Below are 22,073 nucleotides of genomic sequence, written 5' to 3'. Positions count from 1 at the left end.
TTCCCGGGGACTCTGTCGATCCGGAAAGTAGCGCTGGGGACGATATCGGTCCCATTCATAGTCTTCATATCTTGGCTGAGGATCGGAGTATCTAGAAGCTCCGTCCCATTCACGACGAGGTGTAAGTCTTGGAGATGGTTGTAGTGGGATTAATCCCTGCAACGTTTGAGGCCTTGTAGGCTGTTGGAAAGAAGCCGCTGACGCGGAATCTCTTAGTTCGCCCTCCGAAAGGCTGAGTGGGCGTGTCGGTACCGTGGCCATCGGTACCGACTGAGATCTCGATGCCGAGGGAGGCCTCGACATCGACGCGGTCGGAGCAATGGGAGGCGTGGAATGACTCCTAACCGGCTCCGCCGCTCGAGGTGACGCTAAGGTGGATTTTTCAGCGTCCCTCTTTTTCTTCTTCTTCTTCTTCTTCTCCAGCTCCGAAGAAGGTTTAGGAGTTCTGGCTTTCTTTGAAATCTTCTTAGCCATAGAACTCGTCAAAGACCGGCCAGGCGTGAGGGGTATCTGTGCCCTATGAGCTCTGGCTTGCACCTCAGTGCCGCGGTCTGCTGGTTTGTCGATAACGGGCTTACGGATTGCCGTTTTTTCAGTAACGGACTTACCAACTGCCGTTTTTTCCATACTGGGAGCCTCAGTAGCCTTGAGAGCTTTTTCCCACAATATAGAGCGAAGTCTATCGGCTCTATGTTTCCTAGTTTGTTTTGTAAACGACATACAGTGGTGGCAGGCCTCCACAACGTGTCCTTCTCCCAAACAAACGAGACAAAGAGAGTGTCCGTCCGTCGGCGGAAGTTTCGCCCCACACCTTACACACTTCCTAAATGGGGCTTTCGTTGCCATACGGGCCTCAGGCGACCGAAGTCGCTGAGGGAAAAACTATCTACAATAATAATTTTTTTTTTTTTTTTTTATATAGATAAGAAAGAAGTAAGAAGAATTAGGAAAGATTGAAGAATGAACAGGTTTAAAGAAAAGATTAAGTAAGTTAACTAGAAAAACGCTAGAGGTTCGGTTAAGCTGGTCTATGCACAACGGCGGACGACGAAGAACTGAGGTAAGGGCGGGAACCCCATGGACATGCGCGGTAGCGTGGGGGGAGGGGTTCCCGCCAAAAACGTTCCACTCAGCTATAGTAGGTTCCGGTCTGGTCTCTGCGCAGGCGCAAAGCCCATATGTGTGATGCATAGAGACCACGAAGAAGAACCCATACTTCTTTGTACCATTCTCCAATAGAATATTCCCCTTGAATCTTCCAGTTCCTAGCTCCCATCAATCGTGCTGCAGTCAGCAAACTCGATATCAGCTCTTTAATTTCTTTTCCACATTTTAAATCTTCAAATAGTGACAGTAATGCAATCTTTGGTGTTTGTTCTATTTTCATTCCAACTATTTCTTCAATTTCAAAAAACACCATCTTCCATAATCTTTGCACATATTTGCATTCCCACCACATATGTAAATACGTTCCTTTCTCCCCACAACCTCTCCAACAATTTGCTGAGTGCTGCTCATTTATCTTATTCAATCTTATCGGGGTTAGGTACCACCTCCACATAATTTTAAAATAATTCTCTTTTATTCTTACTGACATACTTCTCAACACTCTTTGTTTCCATAGTCCCTCCCAGCTCTGTCGCCCTATTTGTACCTTCAAATCTGTTTCCCATACCATTTCCCCTGAGCTATCCCTTAACTCCTTTTCTAACAATATTTTATATATTTCGCTCATTAACCCTTTTAAGACTATACTACCTCCTTTACCTTTTTCCTTATTTACTATTAACTCTTCAAACTTCGTCATTTCTCTACAAACTCTATTATCTTTAATCCACTTTTTATTCCATTGTTCTAATTGCGCATACTCTAACCAAGATAATTTTTTCTCTTTTAACAAATTTTCCATATCTTCTCTTGTTTTTATGTCTCTTAGCCAATCCTTTAATTTCATTTTATTTTTCTCTTTTAATATTTTACATAATCTACCCTTCAGATCCTCTGGGAAATTTTTCAACATTATCACCGGTGATAAGGGAGAGTTGCTCGGAAGCAACTTCCCTTTAAATTTACTCTAAATTTCCCATTGAGTCCTCAGGAGTGGATTATCTATACTTCCAACCCACTTTCTCCCTCCTTCCTTAAAAAAGACATTTTCCAAACTCATCTCTACATTACTTGTAATTTTATCCTCCATCCAATGTAAATCTCCTACTCCTATTATTGCTTCTACAATATGTCTTAATCTATTTGCTACATAGTATAATTTTATATTTGGGAGACCCAATCCACCCTTTTTTTGGCTTAAATACCAATTATTCTTATTTACCCTCGCTTTCTTTTCTCCGTTACAAAATTTATTAATAATATTTTGCCAACTTTTTATCTCATTTTCAGAGATTTTTATTGGTAACATCCTAAACACAAAATTAATTTTAGCTAAAATCTTCATTTTTATTAGTGCTATTCTTCCAAACCAAGATAAATTTAATCTTTTATATTTTTCCAATTTTTCTAATACCTCTTTCTTTAACCTCATTAAATTCACCTTTTCTAAATTCTCTAAGATTTTTGTGAGTTTAATTCCCAAGTATTTAATTTCCTCAACTCTCATTTCTATTCCCTTATGCTCCCATTCCTTTTCTTCCTTCTTAGTATAATTAATCAACATCATCTCTGATTTAGACCAATTTATTCTTAACCCTGTAACTTCTTCAAATTCTCTCAATTGATATTCAATTCTATCCATTTTTCTTATTGGGTTCTTAATAGTCAATAAGGTATCGTCTGCAAACATATTCAACTTTATTTCCCTTACCTCTCCAATTCCTTCTATCTCTCCATCATCCCTTAATGCATTCGCCAATACTTCCATAACCATTACAAACAGGACCGGCGAGAGCGGACATCCTTGTCTTGTACCTCTGGCTAGTCGTATCTTTTCAGTGAGTCCGTCGTTTACCACCACTACAGCTGTATTTTGGGAATATAACTGTTCTATTATATTTTTAAATTTATTTCCAAATCCCATTTTATCTACAATAATCTTTAATGCCTGCCAGCTCACACAATCAAAAGCCTTAAAAATATCCAGTGCCAAAATACCTGCCTTGGTATTTGACTTTTTTATTGCATTTATTGCATTTAAAACTCTCCCCACTAAACTATGCATCTGCCTTCCTGCCACAAATCCACATTGATCCTCTCCTATATATTCTGATATAAATTTATTTAACCGTTTAGCCATAATCGATGAACATTTTTTGGCATCCTGATTTATTAATGAGATAGGTCTATATGAATCAGGGATAGTCAAATCTTTATCTGGTTTTGGAATTAATATTATCAATGAATGTTCCCATGATTCTGGTATCTTATCTAATAATATATCATTATAAAGTTTCACTAATTTCAGAACTAAAAACTCTTTAAAAACTTTATAGTATTCTGATCCTAGCCCATCTGCTCCCAGTGATTTACCCACTTTCAAATTATCAATTACATCCTCAACTTCTCTTTGAGTTATTACCTTCTCCATTTGCTCTTTATGTACTGTTTTTATTCCCTTCTTTATATACCTTCCAATATATTCCTCCACCTTCTCTTGTTGAATTTCTTTACCCTTATATTATTGGGATATGTTGGTTTTATATTTACAACCTTATTTAGTTATTGCCAGACTGGGCTTCTGGCCAATAACCATATAGCAGAGTTTTTGCAACGGTTTCCAGCAAAGTCAGCACAGACACAGATTAAGACTGAGACTTTCAGTAGGTTTAAACAAACCTTTACTGGCATATAAAAATATAATTTAGTTATGGCAATCACAAATACAAATACTTACATACCGTCAGTCAATACAGCTCTGATAGAGTGATCATTACTGAGTGATCATTTCTGATACATGTACATGGGAATACATTCCTTTTTATAGGCTAACTGTACAGTGATGCAACTGCTTGCATTCCCTTAATTGAAACAATCAAGTTACCAATTATTCAATCATGACATCAATGTCCAGGTGCAACGTTGACCTTTAAGTTTTCTGCTGAGTCTTCTGATTCCTCCAGCTCCTCAGCAATTAGTAAATCCATGGAAACATAACCAGGATCCATTCCAGGATCCAACATATATAATTCCTGATAAAATTTCTGAAAGATTTTTATTTTATCTTTCATTGTATAACAATAATTCCTCCTATTATCCTTCAATGCTTCTATCCCATTCCTCCCTTTTTCTTTTTGTGTGAGCCTGGCAAGCAATCTAGAATTCCTATTACTGTTTTCAAAGTATTCCCTTTTCATATATATTAAATTTTTTTGAACCTCCTCCAAATTTAAATTTTCTAATTGTTTCTTCTTAGCTTGTATTTCCACTAATTTATATTTATTTTTACCTTGCCAATATTCTTCCTCCAAACTTCTAATTTCTGTCTCTAGCTTCTCCTGCTCTGCATGTTGTTGTCTTTTTAAGCTACACATTTCTCTAATACAAATTCCTCTTACTACAGCCTTCATGGTGTCCCAAACGACTGACCCCGCTGTTCCTCCCTTTTCATTAATTTCCCATGACTCTGACAATTCCTTCTGAATTTTTTCTACCACTTTATTATATTTCAATATTTTTGCGTTCAGTTTCCATCTGTACGCCTCTTTGTAATTCTTCTTGACTGCAAATTCTAAACTTAACAAAGCGTGATCAGTTACCTTTATTACCCCCATTTCCATTTTACAAATCTTCATTGCCAAATCTTTTGAAACAAAGATATAATCTATCCTGGAGTATGTATGATGAACTGGGGAAAAATATGAAAACCCAGGCTTAACCCCGTTGAGTAAACGCCAAGAATCCAAATAATCATTTTCTTTTACTAATTTAGTCAATATAGTTATATTATTCCTCTTTTCAACATTAGTGGGGATCAACCTGTCCCATCTGTTATCCATAACCATATTAAAGTCCCCAGCTAAAATAGCATACCCCTCCTTAAAATCTTCTATTTCTTTAAATAATTTTATAAAAAACTCTCTATGTCTCTCATTTGGGGCATAAACATTAATTAACATATATGTCTTTCCTTCAATTTTACCTTTTATCATAAGATATCTACCACTATCATCCTTTTTTATATCTTCTAATATAAATCCACTCTTTTTTGAAATCAAAGTGGCCACTCCATTTTTTTGAAGTCCCCAATGACTTTTCATAATAAGCTAGCCACTTTAATTTTATCATATTCACATTATCAAAGCCTTGATGTGTTTCTTGGATCATCATAATATCAGATCCTTCTCTATTAAACATTTGTTCTATTCTCCTCCTTTTCATGACTGCCCCCAAACCTTTAACATTGAGTGTTGATACTTTTATCTTTTTATCCATATTCACCCTTTTGGAGTCTCTTTCGATCCCTTGTGCTCTGAAACTCAAATTTACATACAGACAAAAAACACAAACACCAAAATATAACCCTCATTCCCCTTACTCTACCCCCTACCATCCTCCCTTCCCCCCTCCCCTCCCCCCAACTCTTCCCCCCCCACATCCCTGTGAGTCTAATACTCCAGCCATCTACTTTAAGGGGAGGGGGGGGAGGCAGTGCTGCGCCAGGCCGGCAAGGTTTCTATGCTTAACATTTCTGACTACAATTATCTCATAATACAATTAACAATTCTGTTACATCCCAGCCTCATCCCCCCCACCTGTTCCAATCCCACTTGCTTCCCCAAACAGACCCAAGCTCTTCAACAACTCTTTACCCTGATCCAGAGAGGTTACTTTGTGCTCCCCCCCTCCATATGTAAATCTTAGAAAAACAGGATAACCCCACGAATATGTGATTTTTTTCTTCACTAATATTTCAGTTATTGGCTTAACACTACGCCTCCAATTCAATGTATGCTGAGAAAGATCATTGTAAATTTGCACTGATTTGCCTTTATACTGTATCTGGGCCATAGACCTCAATTTCTTCATGACTTGCTCTTTTTTATAATAATTACCAAATTTCACCAAAATGTCTCTAATAGCCCCTTTGTAATTTTGCCTGCCCACTCTGTGAACTCTATCAATTTCAAATCCATCAATTTGCAAATCAGGCATCAACTCTTTGAACCAATTCAGGATTATTTCTCTGAGATCCTCTCCTTGTATTTGCTTTAAATGTTTTATTCGAATTGATGAACGGCGAGATTGATCCTCCAAAGCTATCAGCCTTAATTCGTGTTCATTAAATCGCACATTTGTTGATTTTTCAAAAGCCTCTTGCTTCTTCTGGGTCAGGTCTGCTCCTGCCTCCAAATCCTTGATTGCGTTGGAATTCTGCATAATTTTATCCGCCAGGACACGCATCTGTTGTTTAAGACTGTCCGTTTGCTGGTCCATTTTTTAAAAAATGACTGCGTTATTTCCTGCAACAACAGCTTGGATTTCAGCTATGGAGGCTGGCTGAGTGCCAGTTTCTTTTCCCCCTTCAGCCATGTTTTCTTCTCTAACTGGATTTGTATCTAGAAGAGCTGGGTTTGTGTCTTCCTTTTCTCCTTCTAAAGCTGATTCTTCCAGGTGGGCAAGGTTATGATTACTTGGTCGTTTTTTCTGAACACTTAACTTTTGAAATTCTTTCTTAATCCTCTTTTTGATGTTAGACATAGGGTATAAATCTCATCCAGCCCCAGCTCCCTTCTAGCAAACTGTTTTTTTTTTCTTTCTCTCTGCTCCAATACTTAATCACTCTTTCTTCTTTGGGGGGGGGGGGGGAATTCCACCACACATCAAAACAGCATTCACCGGGGGAGACCGATACAAACACAAAGTCCCGAATCAACAGACGACTGTCTCCCCTCAAAACGCTGCTGACAGTCCACAACTGCAAAGCACCACCCCCCGACTCAATTAGCAACCGTCATTCAGTCAATTTGTGTCTGAGTTACTTTTACTCTAAATAGCAAGTTTTCACAGTTCTTCACTTTCCAGTACAAGTGAGATTCGCCATAAATCAAGTCCTAACAAATCAAATCTAACAAAAACAAACCATTAACTGCCTGCGTCTAGCAGTTAGTTTCGCTTTCCACTGAGACGGACGAAATAGCTAGGCATAGACAGAGACGTTCCTCCATTCGCTTTTAAAAAAATCTCACTTCAAACGTCCTTTAAACTTTAACCATATCAGCAACTTCAACACCTAATATTCATAGTCCTTTTCCATCGTGTTGCTTTGAGATTTATGCCCTTTTAAAAAGAGATAATTGATTTTCCCGGCACGGCCAGTTAGAGAATTACAAAAACCTTACCAGCACCATGGCCGTCAAGCTCCGCCCCCCCCCATATCACTTCTTTTGCCACTGTGGTCACCTCTGGTGGAACTTAAAGCTGCAAATGAGATGGACCAAGTCCACTCCAGTGCAGCAAAACAGTGCATAAGGGAACAGTATGGCATATTTATTTATTTATTACATTTCTATACTGCCCAATAGTTTCTGCAAACTTCTGAAGTGTGGCTTTGTATTAGCAAATAAAAAGAGCTAGTGGGAAAGCAGTTATCAGAATACTATACCTAAACATATAACCCAAATGCTGCTGTCCTCTGGCTCTTGGACAAGTGTGAGTACATGCCTAAACACACATACCAGACATTCAGTGATCAACTTCAAACATTTTTGTTGTGAAGTGGAAATATGAACGCACATTTACAAGCTGAATTAGACTGGGATGCCACAAGGCCTGCCATTTTAATGGTAACCAAGTTCTTGAAGAAGAGTTCCTTCAAGAGATTTTACTACATAGGTTCCACTTCATGTGCCAAGAGAAACCATAGTGGAGTGTTACTGAAAACTTCATAACATAGACACTCACTGTGGCTGCTAACTGCAGTAGTTCCTCTGTCCTCGTCTTGACTTTGTAGCAACACTCAATTTACAATGTATGGTTGCCAAATGTTGCTATTTCCTAAGAGATAAGTGTTCAATTCTGTTGTCATGCCATATTGTTGCATTTGTTTAACCATAAAGTGAACATTGGGGAACACAAACGCTACAGACCATGGATGTACAACCAGCAATAAGACAAAGGTTATTTATTTATTTATTTATTTATTTATTTTTTAAACACAAAAAACTGTCAAGGAGACAAAATAATGTGCTTTGTGAACACCAAGTTAGGTCAAAGTACAGAAATATGATTTCTGTTATCCTTCAATTATCCTCACATTGACTGGATAAGCATATTCCAGTCATGACAAAGAGGTTACATTTCTTGATGTCCTAAATGAATGTGCCCTAGAACAGTTGGTCATGGAATTGACCAGAGGGGAGGCAACCCTGGACTTAGTCCTAAGTGGTGTTGCCCAGGACTTAATACAAGTTATAAATTATGGGCTCATCTACAGGACTGGGGGAAGGGGGGGAGGATCTTTGGCTTTACTGCTTCTGGGCTCCTCCCCTTAGGAACATATGCCAGCTGTCATCCTGGAAGCAACAGGGACGTTCCGGAGCAGTTTTTTTTATTTTTAAGGAGAGCCATTGCGATCCTGCGCAACAGAAAGTAAAACAAACAAACAAACAAAAATGGGGAACTTAGCGCTGCCATCCAAGGGATGGTGATAATGCTCACACCCCTCTCATTTGAGGACCTGGGAGCCAATGCCACACCACCCGCATTCTGCGGGGTTGTCCCGGGATTGCGGGGGGAAACCGCGGTTGCAGTTATCTCGGGGAAAGTGAGTGGTCGTCCCCGGGATCCCCCGTGCATCATTTGGATGATGTAGAGACAATGCCAGGAAAAATGGATGGTGTAGACATGCCCATTGTTGAACCAATCGGTAACAGTGACCACATTGCTATCAGATTCAATATACACTTAAGTGGGAAACTGCCCAGGAAGTCCAACACAGTCACATTTTACTTCAAAAGAAGAAACTTCTCTAAAATGAGGGAACTGGTGAAAGGAGAGTTGAAAGGAAGAATCAAAAGGATTAAATCCTTGCAAAATGCATGGAGCTTATTCAAAAGCACAATAACAGAGCAGGTTAGGAAAGGTAGCACCAAGTCCAAGAGGTCATCAGCATGGTTAACAAGCAGTGTCAAGGAAGCTATTGCAGAAAAGAAGGCTTCCTTCAGAAAATGGAAGTCTTCTCCAAGTGAGGAAAATAAATGGGAGCACAAGCTAGCACAAAGGAGATGCAAGCAAACAATGAGATGCAAAAAAAAAAAATTTTTTTTTTGAAGAGCACATCACTAATAAAATCAAGTCCAACAATAAAGAATTCTTTAAATATATCAGAAGCAGGAAACCATCCAGGGAAGCAGTTGGACTGTTGGATGACAATAGAGTTAAGGGAATACTAAAGGAGGATAGGGAGACTGCAGAAAAACTGAATGAATTCTTTGCATTGGTGTTCACTGCAGAAAATACAGGACAGATGCCTGTTCTCAACCTTATTGACAAATTGAAAGCAAATAAATCACTAGGCCCGGATGGTATCCATCCTAGAAATTTCATATGAAATTGTGGACCTTCTCACAAAAATATGCAACATGTCCCTAAGCTCAGCCTCTTTACCTGAGGACTGGAAGAAGGCCAATGTAATACCAATTTTTTAAAAAGGGATCCTTAACAAAGTAAGCATATAGAAGGGCATGCCCTACTGAAGAATCAACACAACTTCCACAAAGGCAAGTCCTGTCTCACTAATCTTCTAGAATTTTTTGAGAGTGTCAACAAACATGTAGACAGAAGTGATCTGGTGGACACTGTTTACTTGGACTTCCAAAAGGCTTTTGATAAAGTCCCTCAACAAAGATTACTGAACAAACTTACCAGTCATGGAATAAGAGGAGAGGTCATCTTATGGATCAGTAACTAGTTAAAGAATAGAAAGCAGAGAGATAGGCAGAAGTAAATAGTGGGGTTCCACAGGGATCAGGCATTGGGACCAATTCTTTTCAACTTGTTCATAAATGATCTGGAATTAGGAGTGAGCAGGGAAGTGGCCTGGGGTTCATCTACACAGGCGCTTTGCCTCTGGATTGCTTTGGAGTGGTGGCAGGTGATCTACATGATGCAGCTGCCACTCTGAATCAATCCAGGGGTAAAGCCCCAAAGCTCTGCACTAAAGAAGTCGGGGACTTATCTGACTTTTTTAGATTTGAGCAAGGCTCCACGCCCCTGCGGAGCCTTGTTAAGGAAAAATACATAAAATTTAAAGAGGGGGTTGGAAATCCCACCAGGGAGGTAACATCCCATTCCTCCCCCCCTTGTCCGCCCCATTAGCTGTAAATACAATCCCAACCCCACCCAGTCAGCTCCATTTTTCCAGTAAAAAACCCACCAACCAGAGAAGAGGTGGCATGGATTCTCCCAGCCACCCCCGGACCGGCCTTGTGAGTGCTCGGATAGGTGGACCCGGTGGCGTCTGGAAACCCTCAACTGCGCTCCTTCCCATGTAGAGGCTGGGAAGGAATATCAATGTAGCTGTGTGGTGGCTCACCCCTCTGGGCACAGCATTATTGAAGTCATATAGATGAGGACCAAGTTTGCCGATGACACCACATTATTTAAGGTTGTTAAAATACAAAGGTTTGTGAAGGAATCTAAAGGGATCTCTCCAAGCTGGGAGAGTGGGCATCCAAATGGCAGATGTGGTTCAATGTAAGCAAGTATAAGGTGATGCATGCTGGGGCAAAAAAACCCAACTTCAAGTAGAACCTAATGGGATCTGAGCTGGCAGTGACCAAACAAGAAAGATCTTGGGGTTGTGGTAGATAGCTCAATGAAAGAAGGCAAACACCATGTTAGGCATTTTAAGAAAAGGAATTGAGAATAAAACTGCCAGTATATTATAGAGCTAAAATGATTAAGGGGCTGGAGCATCTTCCCCATGAGGGAAGGTTGCAACAGCTGGGATTGTTTAGCTTGGAAAAAAGAAGGCTAAGGGGAGACATGATAGAGGTGTACAAAATGATTCATGATGTGGAGAATGTGGATAGGGAGACATTTTCTCCCTCTCTCAAAATACTAGAACACGGGGTAAGCCCTGGAAGCTGATTGGTGGGAGATTCAGGACAAATAAAAGGAAGTACTTATTCACACAGTGAATACTTATTCATACATGATTAAAAAGAACATAGATGGAGAAAAGAGCAGAAAAACATGACGAAATAAATGCGGAAACAGAGATATGCTCTGGTGCTAGTGAAAATTCTTATTTTTAATAAACTCTTCTTCAGTATGCTCTACGCATTTCAGATGCAAATCCTTCCTCATGTGCTAAAGGAAGACACCAGCTGCTGAAATATAAAACAATAACTAAAAGATCCTCTGCTCTGTTCGTTCTTTCGGGCATGAAAGAAAACAGGACACAGAGCCATTAAAAATCAAATACAATGCTACCCCTCCCAACCCAAACCTCCCCCCCCAAACAAAACCAATAGCTCAACAACACTATAAATGGCAATCATAATAACCACACAGAAAAAGTAGGGGGTGAATTGCATTTTCAGTGGAAGATATTATGAGTGCCTAGAAACCAGGATGTGTCAGCTATAGAAGCACTATAAAGAGAACAAATAGCAGGATCATTCTATATCTGGAAAAAATGGTGCCAAAACCCCCAACCATATCTGGAAATGCATCCCTTATGAGCCTGCCAGAGCTTTGAGATCTTCTGGGGAAGCCCATCTTTCAATCCCACCATTTTCACAGGAAGGCCTGGTGTGAACATGGGAGAGGGCCTTCTCGGTGGCTGCTCCAGTGCTCTGGAACTCTCTTCCAGGGGAAGACAGACTGGCTCCCTTCTTGATGTGCTTCTAGATGTGCTTTCGGAAGCAGGCAAAAACTTCTTTGTTCCAGCAGGCCCTTGGCGAATAATCTGGGCCTCCATCTATGTTAAGGACTTGTAAAATTGTCGTGTATTTTAAATGTTTAATGTTTTAATATTGTAATATATTTAATTTTTATTTAAACTTCCGTATATTTCTTTTCATAGGTTTAAAATGCATATGTTTTAAATTTTGTAAGGCTGCCTTGAGGCCCAATATTGGGCAAAAAATGGGATGATACAACAACAACAACAACAACAACAACAACAACAACAACAACAATAATAATAATAATAATACAACATTACTAACATTTTTTGGTAATGTTGTTTCTGTTAATAGAATAATTGAGTCAACAGCACCCTCTCATGGTTAAGTATCAGTGATTACCTACTGGGGAAGCAGAAATCAGCTCTTATGGTGAATTGTAATACTTGCTTTACATGAGTCAGAACACTGATCGTAATCAGCTCATTTAAAGACCCCATACAACTTCTACTTTATGATAAATTACTTCCTCACATGAATAAACGCCATATATTGAAAGGTACTATGATTCAGATAAAATGCAAACAGGCAATAAACACTACTGTGTCATAATTTGATGAGATAAATTTAAGTTATTCACAATTTCCTCAATCAAGTGCCATGCAGAAATGGGAAAAACTGAATCCAGTCAGGCTAACAATACTGAAAGGAAACTTAGTTTTCATGCATTAATAAAAACTTAACGACACAAAAAATAATAATCCAAATGTCAACAAAAAACATGGGTTCTCCATCTTAAGGGAATCAGCAAAACTCTGCACAAAGCAAATAGATAACGGATGTCGTAGAAAACAAAGAACAGGGACAGCAAAAAGCAAACATTGATACCAGGGGGGAAATGGCACCTCTACAAAGAAAGGGCATTACGTTGGGTTAAAGGGTCAGTACCCACAGCAAAACTGAAGCAGCAGCTGCACAGGAGGTCACGATGACTGAAGAGAGATGAAGAAATGGCAGCGCCATGAACAAAAGGAGCAAAAGCCTACAGCACAAGGTATTCCCAGGCGGTCTCCCATCCAGGTACTAACCAGGCCTGCCCCTGCTTAGCTTCCAAGATCAGACGAGATTGGGCGCGTTCAGGGTAGTATGGCCGTAGACGCTGCAATGGCCTGCGGCACTGATTTTAAGCAGCGTTACAGCAACACTGCTCCCTCCACTTCAAAAACAGAAGTCCACCTTTCCCTCCCTGCCCCTGGCTTTGCATGCTTCCCTGTACGGGTCTCTACCTCCTGCTCCACTTCCTCCTTCTGCCTGCACCTTGGCTTCTCCACCTTTTAACCCATTCAGACATAGGCATGCAAAACATGGGCAGAGGCAGCTCCAGAATCCGCGATGCATCTGAAGCCTCCTGAGCGATGCATGTGAAAGAGGTGACAACTTGGAGGGAGTCCAAGCAGACCGGGGACGGGCCTAGGAGCTCCAGAGACAGCCAGCACCTGCAGTAAAACCGAAGCAGCAGCTGCACAGGAGGTCACGATGGCTGAAGAGAGATAAAAGAAGGGCACCACCAAAAGAAAAAGCAGCAAAAGCCTACAGCACCCGGTATTCCCAGGCGGTCTCCCATCCAAGTATTAACCAGGCCTCCCCCTGCTTAGCTTCCGAGATCAGACGAAATCGGGCGCATTCAGGGTAGTATGGCCGTAGACGCTACAGCAGCCTGCACCACTGCTTTTAAGCAGCGTCAAAGCAACACTGCCCCCTCCACTTCAAAAACTGAAGTCCACCGTTCTCTCCCTGCCCCTGGCTTCGCATGATTCCCTGCACGGGTCTCTACCTCCTGCTCCTCTTCCTCCTTCTGCCTGCACCTTGGCTTCTCCACCTTTTAACCCATTAAGACACAGACATGCAAAACATGGGCAGAGGCAGCCCAAGAATCCGCGACGCATCAGAAGAATCCTGAGCAGTGCATGTGAAAGAGGTGACAGCTTGGAGGGAGTCCAAGCAGACTGTCGCCGCTACGGGCAGCCTCACTCCACCACCGAGGAAGGGCCTAGGAGCTCCAGAGGCAGCCAGCACCTGCAGTAAAACCGAAGCAGCAGCTGCACAGGAGGTCACGATGGCCGAAGAGAGATGAAGGAATGGCAGCGCCATGAACAAAAGGAGCAAAAGCCTACAGCACCCGGTATTCCCAGGCGGTCTCCCATCCAGGTACTAACCAGGCCTGGCCCTGCTTAGCTTCCGAGATCAGACGAGATCGGGCGCGTTCAGGGTAGTATGGCCGTAGACGTTTCAATAGCCTGCGCCACTGCTTTTAAGCAGCGGCACAGCAACACTACCCCCTCCACTTCAAAAACTGAAGTCCACCTTTCTCTCCCTGCCCCTGGCTTCGCATGATTCCCTTCACAGGTCTCTACCTCCTGCTCCTCTTCCTCCTTCTGCCTGCACCTTGGCTTCTCCACCTTTTAACCCATTCAGACACAGGCATGCAAAACATGGCCAGAGGCAGCCCAAGAATCCGCGACGCATCTGAAGCCTCCTGAGCGGTCCATGTGAAAGAGGTGACAGCTTGGAGGGAGTCCAAGCAGACCGTCGCCGTTACGGGCAGCCTCACCCCACCACCGAGGACGGGCCTAGGAGCTCCAGAGGCAGCCAGCAACGGCAGCAAAACCGAAGCAGCAGCTGCACAGGAGGTCACGATGGCTGAAGAGAGATGAAGGAATGGCAGCGCCATGAACAAAAGGAGCAAAAGCCTACAGCACCCGGTATTCCCAGGCGGTCTTCTATCCAGGTACTAACCAGGCCTGCCGCTGCATAGCTTCCGAGATCAGGCCGTTCAGGGTAGTATGGCCGTAGACGCTGCAGCAGCCTTCGCCACTGCTTTTAAGCAGCGTCACAGCAACACTACCCCCTCCACTTCAAAAACTGAAGTCCACCTTTCTCTCCCTGCCCCTGGCTTCGCATGATTCCCTGAATGGGTCTCTACCTCCTGCTCCTCTTCCTCCTTCTGCCTTCACCTTGGCTTCTCCACCTTTTAACCCATTCAGACACAGGCATGCAAAACATGGGCAGAGGCAGGCCAAGAATCCGCGACGCATCAGAAGCCTCCTGAGCGGTGCATGTGAAAGAGGTGACAGCTTGGAGGGAGTCCAAGCAGACCGTCGCCGCTACGGGCAGCCTCACCCCACCACTGACGACGGGCCTAGGAGCTCCAGAGGCAGCCAGCAACGGCAGCAAAACCGAAGCAGCAGCTGCACAAGAGGTCACGATGGCTGAAGAGAGATGAAGGAATGGCAGCGCCATGAACAAAAAGAGCAAAATCCTACAGCACACGGTATTCCCAGGCGGTCTCCCATCCAGGTACTAACCAGGCCTGGCCCTGCTTAGCTTCCGAGATCAGACGAGATCGGGCACGTTCAGGGTAGTATGGCCGTAGACGCTGCAGCAGCCTTCGCCACTGCTTTTAAGCAGCGTCACAGCAACACTACCCCCTCCATTTCAAAAACTGAAGTCCACCTTTCTCTCCCTGCCCCTGGCTTCGCATGATTCCCTGAATGGGTCTCTACCTCCTGCTCCTCTTCCTCCTTCTGCCTGCACCTTGGCTTCTCCACCTTTTAACCCATTCAGACACAGGCATGCAAAACATGGGCAGAGGCAGCCCAAGAATCCGCGACGCATCAGAAGCCTCCTGAGCGGTGCATGTGAAAGAGGTGACAGCTTGGAGGGAGTCCAAGCAGACCGTCGCCGCTACGGGCAGCCTCACCCCACCACTGACGACGGGCCTAGGAGCTCCAGAGGCAGCCAGCAACGGCAGCAAAACCGAAGCAGCAGCTGCACAAGAGGTCACGATGGCTGAAGAGAGATGAAGGAATGGCAGCGCCATGAACAAAAAGAGCAAAATCCTACAGCACACGGTATTCCCAGGCGGTCTCCCATCCAGGTACTAACCAGGCCTGGCCCTGCTTAGCTTCCGAGATCAGACGAGATCGGGCACGTTCAGGGTAGTATGGCCGTAGACGCTGCAGCAGCCTTCGCCACTGCTTTTAAGCAGCGTCACAGCAACACTACCCCCTCCATTTCAAAAACTGAAGTCCACCTTTCTCTCCCTGCCCCTGGCTTCGCATGATTCCCTGAATGGGTCTCTACCTCCTGCTCCTCTTCCTCCTTCTGCCTGCACCTTGGCTTCTCCACCTTTTAACCCATTCAGACACAGGCATGCAAAACATGGGCAGAGGCAGCCCAAGAATCCGCGACGCATCAGAAGCCTCCTGAGCGGTGCATGTGAAAGAGGTGACAGCTTGGAGGGAGTCCAAGCAGACTGTCGCCGCTACGGGCAGCCTCACCCCACCACCGAGGACGGGCCTAGGAGCTCCAGAGACAGCCAGCACCTGCAGCAAAACCGAAGCAGCAGCTGCACAGGAGGTCACGATGGCTGAAGAGAGATGAAGGAATGGCAGCGCCATGAACAAAAGGAGCAAAAGCCTACAGCACCCGGTATTCCCAGGCGGTCTCCCATCCAGGTACTAACCAGGCCTGCCCCTGCTTAGCTTCCGAGATCAGACGAGATCGGGCGTGTTCAGGGTAGTATGGCCGTAGACGCTGCAGCAGCCTGCACCACTGCTTTTAAGCATTGTCAAAGCAACACTGCTCCCTCCACTTCAAAAACTGAAGTCCACCTTTCTCTCCCTGCCCCTGGCTTCGCATGATTCCCTTCACAGGTCTCTACCTCCTGCTCCTCTTCCTCCTTCTACCTGCACCTTGGCTTCTCCACCTTTTAACCCATTCAGACACAGGCATGCAAAACATGGGCAGAGACAGCCCAAGAATCCGCGACGCATCTGAAGCCTCCTGAGCGGTGCACGTGAAAGAGGTGACAGGTTGGAGGGAGTCCAAGCAGACCGTCGCCGTTACGGGCAGCCTCACCCCACCACCGAGGACGGGCCTAGGAGCTCCAGAGGCAGCCAGCAACGGCAGCAAAACCGAAGCAGCAGCTGCACAGGAGGTCACGATGGCTGAAGAGAGATGAAGGAATGGCAGCGCCATGAGCAAAAGCCTACAGCACCCGGTATTCCCAGGCGGTCTTCTATCCAGGTACTAACCAGGCCTGCCCCTGCATAGCTTCCGAGATCAGGCCGTTCAGGGTAGTATGGCCGTAGACGCTACAGCAGCCTGCACCACTGCTTTTAAGCAGCGTCACAGCAACACTTCTCCTTCCACTTCAAAAACTGAAGTCCACCTTTCTCTCCCTGCCCCTGGCTTCGCATGATTCCCTTCACAGGTCTCTACCTCCTGCTCCTCTTCCTCCTTCTGCCTGCACCTTGGCTTCTCCACCTTTTAACCCATTCAGACACAGGCATGCAAACCATGGGCAGAGGCAGCCCAAGAATCCGCGACGCATCAGAAGCCTCCTGAGCGGTGCATGTGAAAGAGGTGACAGCTTGGAGGGAGTCCAAGCAGACTGTCGCCGCTACGGGCAGCCTCACCCCACCACCGAGGACGGGCCTAGGAGCTCCAGAGGCAGCCAGCAACGGCAGCAAAACCGAAGCAGCAGCTGCACAGGAGGTCACGATGGCCGAAGAGAGATGAAGGAATGGCAGCGCCATGAACAAAAGGAGCAAAAGCCTACAGCACCCGGTATTCCCAGGCGGTCTCCCATCCAGGTACTAACCAGGCCTGGCCCTGCTTAGCTTCCGAGATCAGACGAGATCGGGCGCGTTCAGGGTAGTATGGCCGTAGACACTACAGCAGCCTGTGCCACTGCTTTTAAGCAGCATCACAGCAACACTACCCCCTCCACTTCAAAAACTGAAGTCCACCTTTCACTCCCTGCCCCTGGCTTCGCATGATTCCCTTCACAGGTCTCTACCTCCTGCTCCTCTTCCTCCTTCTACCTGCACCTTGGCTTCTCCACCTTTTAACCCATTCAGACACAGGCATGCAAAACATGGGCAGAGACAGCCCAAGAATCCGCGACGCATCTGAAGCCTCCTGAGCGGTGCACGTGAAAGAGGTGACAGGTTGGAGGGAGTCCAAGCAGACCGTCGCCGTTACGGGCAGCCTCACCCCACCACCGAGGACGGGCCTAGGAGCTCCAGAGGCAGCCAGCAACGGCAGCAAAACCGAAGCAGCAGCTGCACAGGAGGTCACGATGGCTGAAGAGAGATGAAGGAATGGCAGCGCCATGAACAAAAGGAGCAAAAGCCTACAGCACCCGGTATTCCCAGGCGGTCTTCTATCCAGGTACTAACCAGGCCTGCCCCTGCATAGCTTCCGAGATCAGGCCGTTCAGGGTAGTATGGCCGTAGACGCTACAGCAGCCTGCACCACTGCTTTTAAGCAGCGTCACAGCAACACTTCTCCCTCCACTTCAAAAACTGAAGTCCACCTTTCTCTCCCTGCCCCTGGCTTCGCATGATTCCCTTCACAGGTCTCTACCTCCTGCTCCTCTTCCTCCTTCTGCCTGCACCTTGGCTTCTCCACCTTTTAACCCATTCAGACACAGGCATGCAAAACATGGGCAGAGGCAGCCCAAGAATCCGCGACGCATCTGAAGCCTCCTGAGCGGTGCACGTGAAAGAGGTGACAGGTTGGAGGGAGTCCAAGCAGACCGTCGCCGTTACGGGCAGCCTCACCCCACCACCGAGGACGGGCCTAGGAGCTCCAGAGGCAGCCAGCAACGGCAGCAAAACCGAAGCAGCAGCTGCACAGGAGGTCACGATGGCCGAAGAGAGATGAAGGAATGGCAGCGCCATGAACAAAAGGAGCAAAAGCCTACAGCACCCGGTATTCCCAGGCGGTCTCCCATCCAGGTACTAACCAGGCCTGGCCCTGCTTAGCTTCCGAGATCAGACGAGATCGGGCGCGTTCAGGGTAGTATCGCCGTAGACACTACAGCAGCCTGTGCCACTGCTTTTAAGCAGCATCACAGCAACACTACCCCCTCCACTTCAAAAACTGAAGTCCACCTTTCACTCCCTGCCCCTGGCTTCGCATGATTCCCTTCACAGGTCTCTACCTCCTGCTCCTCTTCCTCCTTCTACCTGCACCTTGGCTTCTCCACCTTTTAACCCATTCAGACACAGGCATGCAAAACATGGGCAGAGACAGCCCAAGAATCCGCGACGCATCTGAAGCCTCCTGAGCGGTGCACGTGAAAGAGGTGACAGGTTGGAGGGAGTCCAAGCAGACCGTCGCCGTTACGGGCAGCCTCACCCCACCACCGAGGACGGGCCTAGGAGCTCCAGAGGCAGCCAGCAACGGCAGCAAAACCGAAGCAGCAGCTGCACAGGAGGTCACGATGGCTGAAGAGAGATGAAGGAATGGCAGCGCCATGAACAAAAGGAGCAAAAGCCTACAGCACCCGGTATTCCCAGGCGGTCTTCTATCCAGGTACTAACCAGGCCTGCCCCTGCATAGCTTCCGAGATCAGGCCGTTCAGGGTAGTATGGCCGTAGACGCTACAGCAGCCTGCACCACTGCTTTTAAGCAGCGTCACAGCAACACTTCTCCTTCCACTTCAAAAACTGAAGTCCACCTTTCTCTCCCTGCCCCTGGCTTCGCATGATTCCCTTCACAGGTCTCTACCTCCTGCTCCTCTTCCTCCTTCTGCCTGCACCTTGGCTTCTCCACCTTTTAACCCATTCAGACACAGGCATGCAAAACATGGGCAGAGGCAGCCCAAGAATCCGCGACGCATCTGAAGCCTCCTGAGCGGTGCATGTGAAAGAGGTGACAGCTTGGAGGGAGTCCAAGCAGACTGTCGCCGCTACGGGCAGCCTCACCCCACCACCGAGGACGGGCCTAGGAGCTCCAGAGACAGCCAGCACCTGCAGCAAAACCGAAGCAGCAGCTGCACAGGAGGTCACGATGGCTGAAGAGAGATGAAGGAATGGCAGCGCCATGAACAAAAGGAGCAAAAGCCTACAGCACCCGGTATTCCCAGGCGGTCTCCCATCCAGGTACTAACCAGGCCTGCCCCTGCTTAGCTTCCGAGATCAGACGAGATCGGGCGCATTCAGGGTAGTATGGCCGTAGACGCTGCAGCAGCCTGCACCACTGCTTTTAAGCATTGTCAAAGCAACACTGCTCCCTCCACTTCAAAAACTGAAGTCCACCTTTCACTCCCTGCCCCTGGCTTCGCATGATTCCCTTCACAGGTCTCTACCTCCTGCTCCTCTTCCTCCTTCTACCTGCACCTTGGCTTCTCCACCTTTTAACCCATTCAGACACAGGCATGCAAAACATGGGCAGAGACAGCCCAAGAATCCGCGACGCATCTGAAGCCTCCTGAGCGGTGCACGTGAAAGAGGTGACAGGTTGGAGGGAGTCCAAGCAGACCGTCGCCGTTACGGGCAGCCTCACCCCACCACCGAGGACGGGCCTAGGAGCTCCAGAGGCAGCCAGCAACGGCAGCAAAACCGAAGCAGCAGCTGCACAGGAGGTCACGATGGCTGAAGAGAGATGAAGGAATGGCAGCACCATGAACAAAAGGAGCAAAAGCCTACAGCACCCGGTATTCCCAGGCGGTCTTCTATCCAGGTACTAACCAGGCCTGCCCCTGCATAGCTTCCGAGATCAGGCCGTTCAGGGTAGTATGGCCGTAGACGCTACAGCAGCCTGCACCACTGCTTTTAAGCAGCGTCACAGCAACACTTCTCCCTCCACTTCAAAAACTGAAGTCCACCTTTCTCTCCCTGCCCCTGGCTTCGCATGATTCCCTTCACAGGTCTCTACCTCCTGCTCCTCTTCCTCCTTCTGCCTGCACCTTGTCTTCTCCACCTTTTAACCCATTCAGACACAGGCATGCAAAACATGGGCAGAGGCAGCCCAAGAATCCGCGACGCATCTGAAGCCTCCTGATGCACAGGAGGTCACGATGGCTGAAGAGAGATGAAGGAATGGCAGCGCCATGAACAAAAGGAGCAAAAGCCTACAGCACCCGGTATTCCCAGGCGGTCTTCTATCCAGGTACTAACCAGGCCGGGGGGCGGAGCTTGGCAGCCATGGCGGTGGCAGGTTTCTTCTGAGGCTCTGAGCGGCGTTGCCGGAAAAAGCAATTATCTATTTTTTAATGGGCATAAATCTTTGAGCAAACGACAGGAAATGATTATAAAAGCTATCGGAGCTGGAAAGTGTTGAGAAGAGCTGATGGGATGAGGTGAGCTTGACGGAATGTCTTTATAAACTGCAGAGGCAAAACCGAAAGTAAAGTAACATGATTGATGTCGCAGTTTGAAAAGAAAGAACTTATGCTTGTTAGACGTTGATCTGATTTACAGCGATCCTCACTTCTCATCCTTTATCTTAAGTTGGAAAGATTGAAATACTGGCTTTGAAGTTGTTTGCTGTAATCTTTGTAAAGTGGAAAGTGGAAGCTGTTTGCGGTGTGCCGAGAAGGGGGGGTGAAGGGGAAGAAACAGCATTCTGTGAGGGAGATGTGGGATTTTGAGAAACTGTGAATGATTGGATCTGATCCCCTCTAGTGAATGCTGTTGTGAACTGAATATATTTCCTCCCCCTCGGGAAGAAGTGGTGTGTTTGGCACATAGAAGAGAAGCCAGTAAAAGTTGCTAAGGAAGTGGGGGCTCTAAGATTTATGCCCTACTCAGAAGGGTCCTATGTCCAACATTAAAAAAAAGATTAAGAAGTGGGAAAAGTTGAATATACAAAAAAAGAAACCTTCAAATCATAATTTAACCCACCTCTCCCACCTGGAAGATACAGCCCTTGGAACAGACCAGGAAGACGAAGTTATAGACCCAGTTTCTTTGGATACAGTACCAAATAAAGAAAAGAATATGGCTGAAGGGGGAAAAGCAATGGACAGCAACTTTCCCTCCCTAGCAGAAATTAAGGCAGTTATTGTAGAGAATAATATCATCATTTTTAAAAAAATGGATCTGCAAATGAATGAATTTAGACAACAAATGCGTGTTCTTTCGGATAAGACCGCAGAAAACTCGGATAAGATCAAAGAGATAGAGGCAAAAGCGGAATTGGACCAGAAGAAGCAAGAGGCTTTTGAAAAATCAACAAATATTCAATTTAAGGAATGGGAATTACGTCTGATCGCCTTGGAAGACCAATCTCGTAGATCTTCAATTCGAATAAAGCAGCTGAAGCAGATACAAGGAGAAGATCTTAGAGAAATCATTCTGAACTGGTTCAAAGAGCTGATGCCTGACATACCAATAGATGGATCGGATCTGGACCGAGTCCACCGCGTGGGGGGGCAAAACTACAAAGGGACGAGAGATATTTTGGTGAAATTTGGTA

The 22,073-nt window shown here is 45.8% G+C and overlaps 9 non-coding genes across 9 annotated transcripts; all 9 read right to left on the bottom strand.

Annotated features, from left to right (window-relative positions):
* Positions 1 to 12,840: 12,840 nt before the first annotated feature.
* LOC134403244 (5S ribosomal RNA) lies at positions 12,841 to 12,959 on the bottom strand. Its single transcript, XR_010025782.1, has one exon. It is a non-coding gene; the product is annotated as a 5S ribosomal RNA (ribosomal RNA).
* A 429-nt stretch (positions 12,960 to 13,388) lies between these two features.
* On the bottom strand, positions 13,389 to 13,507 carry LOC134403245 (5S ribosomal RNA). The gene has a single exon (XR_010025783.1). It is a non-coding gene; the product is annotated as a 5S ribosomal RNA (ribosomal RNA).
* Positions 13,508 to 13,968: 461 nt separating this feature from the next.
* Positions 13,969 to 14,087, bottom strand: LOC134403230 (5S ribosomal RNA). The gene has a single exon (XR_010025769.1). It is a non-coding gene; the product is annotated as a 5S ribosomal RNA (ribosomal RNA).
* A 1,030-nt stretch (positions 14,088 to 15,117) lies between these two features.
* Positions 15,118 to 15,236, bottom strand: LOC134403250 (5S ribosomal RNA). The gene has a single exon (XR_010025788.1). It is a non-coding gene; the product is annotated as a 5S ribosomal RNA (ribosomal RNA).
* A 461-nt stretch (positions 15,237 to 15,697) lies between these two features.
* Positions 15,698 to 15,816, bottom strand: LOC134403249 (5S ribosomal RNA). Its single transcript, XR_010025787.1, has one exon. It is a non-coding gene; the product is annotated as a 5S ribosomal RNA (ribosomal RNA).
* A 461-nt stretch (positions 15,817 to 16,277) lies between these two features.
* Positions 16,278 to 16,396, bottom strand: LOC134403241 (5S ribosomal RNA). The gene has a single exon (XR_010025779.1). It is a non-coding gene; the product is annotated as a 5S ribosomal RNA (ribosomal RNA).
* Positions 16,397 to 17,417: 1,021 nt separating this feature from the next.
* LOC134403229 (5S ribosomal RNA) lies at positions 17,418 to 17,536 on the bottom strand. The gene has a single exon (XR_010025768.1). It is a non-coding gene; the product is annotated as a 5S ribosomal RNA (ribosomal RNA).
* A 1,030-nt stretch (positions 17,537 to 18,566) lies between these two features.
* On the bottom strand, positions 18,567 to 18,685 carry LOC134403240 (5S ribosomal RNA). The gene has a single exon (XR_010025778.1). It is a non-coding gene; the product is annotated as a 5S ribosomal RNA (ribosomal RNA).
* Positions 18,686 to 19,715: 1,030 nt separating this feature from the next.
* LOC134403232 (5S ribosomal RNA) lies at positions 19,716 to 19,834 on the bottom strand. Its single transcript, XR_010025771.1, has one exon. It is a non-coding gene; the product is annotated as a 5S ribosomal RNA (ribosomal RNA).
* Between the last annotated feature and the right edge of the window lie 2,239 nt (positions 19,835 to 22,073).

The sequence above is a fragment of the Elgaria multicarinata genome, chromosome 8, assembly GCF_023053635.1.
Source record: "Elgaria multicarinata webbii isolate HBS135686 ecotype San Diego chromosome 8, rElgMul1.1.pri, whole genome shotgun sequence".
Taxonomy (NCBI): domain Eukaryota; kingdom Metazoa; phylum Chordata; class Lepidosauria; order Squamata; family Anguidae; genus Elgaria; species Elgaria multicarinata.
Note: the sequence above shows the minus strand (reverse complement) of the source record. Positions and strands in the feature narration are given on the sequence as shown.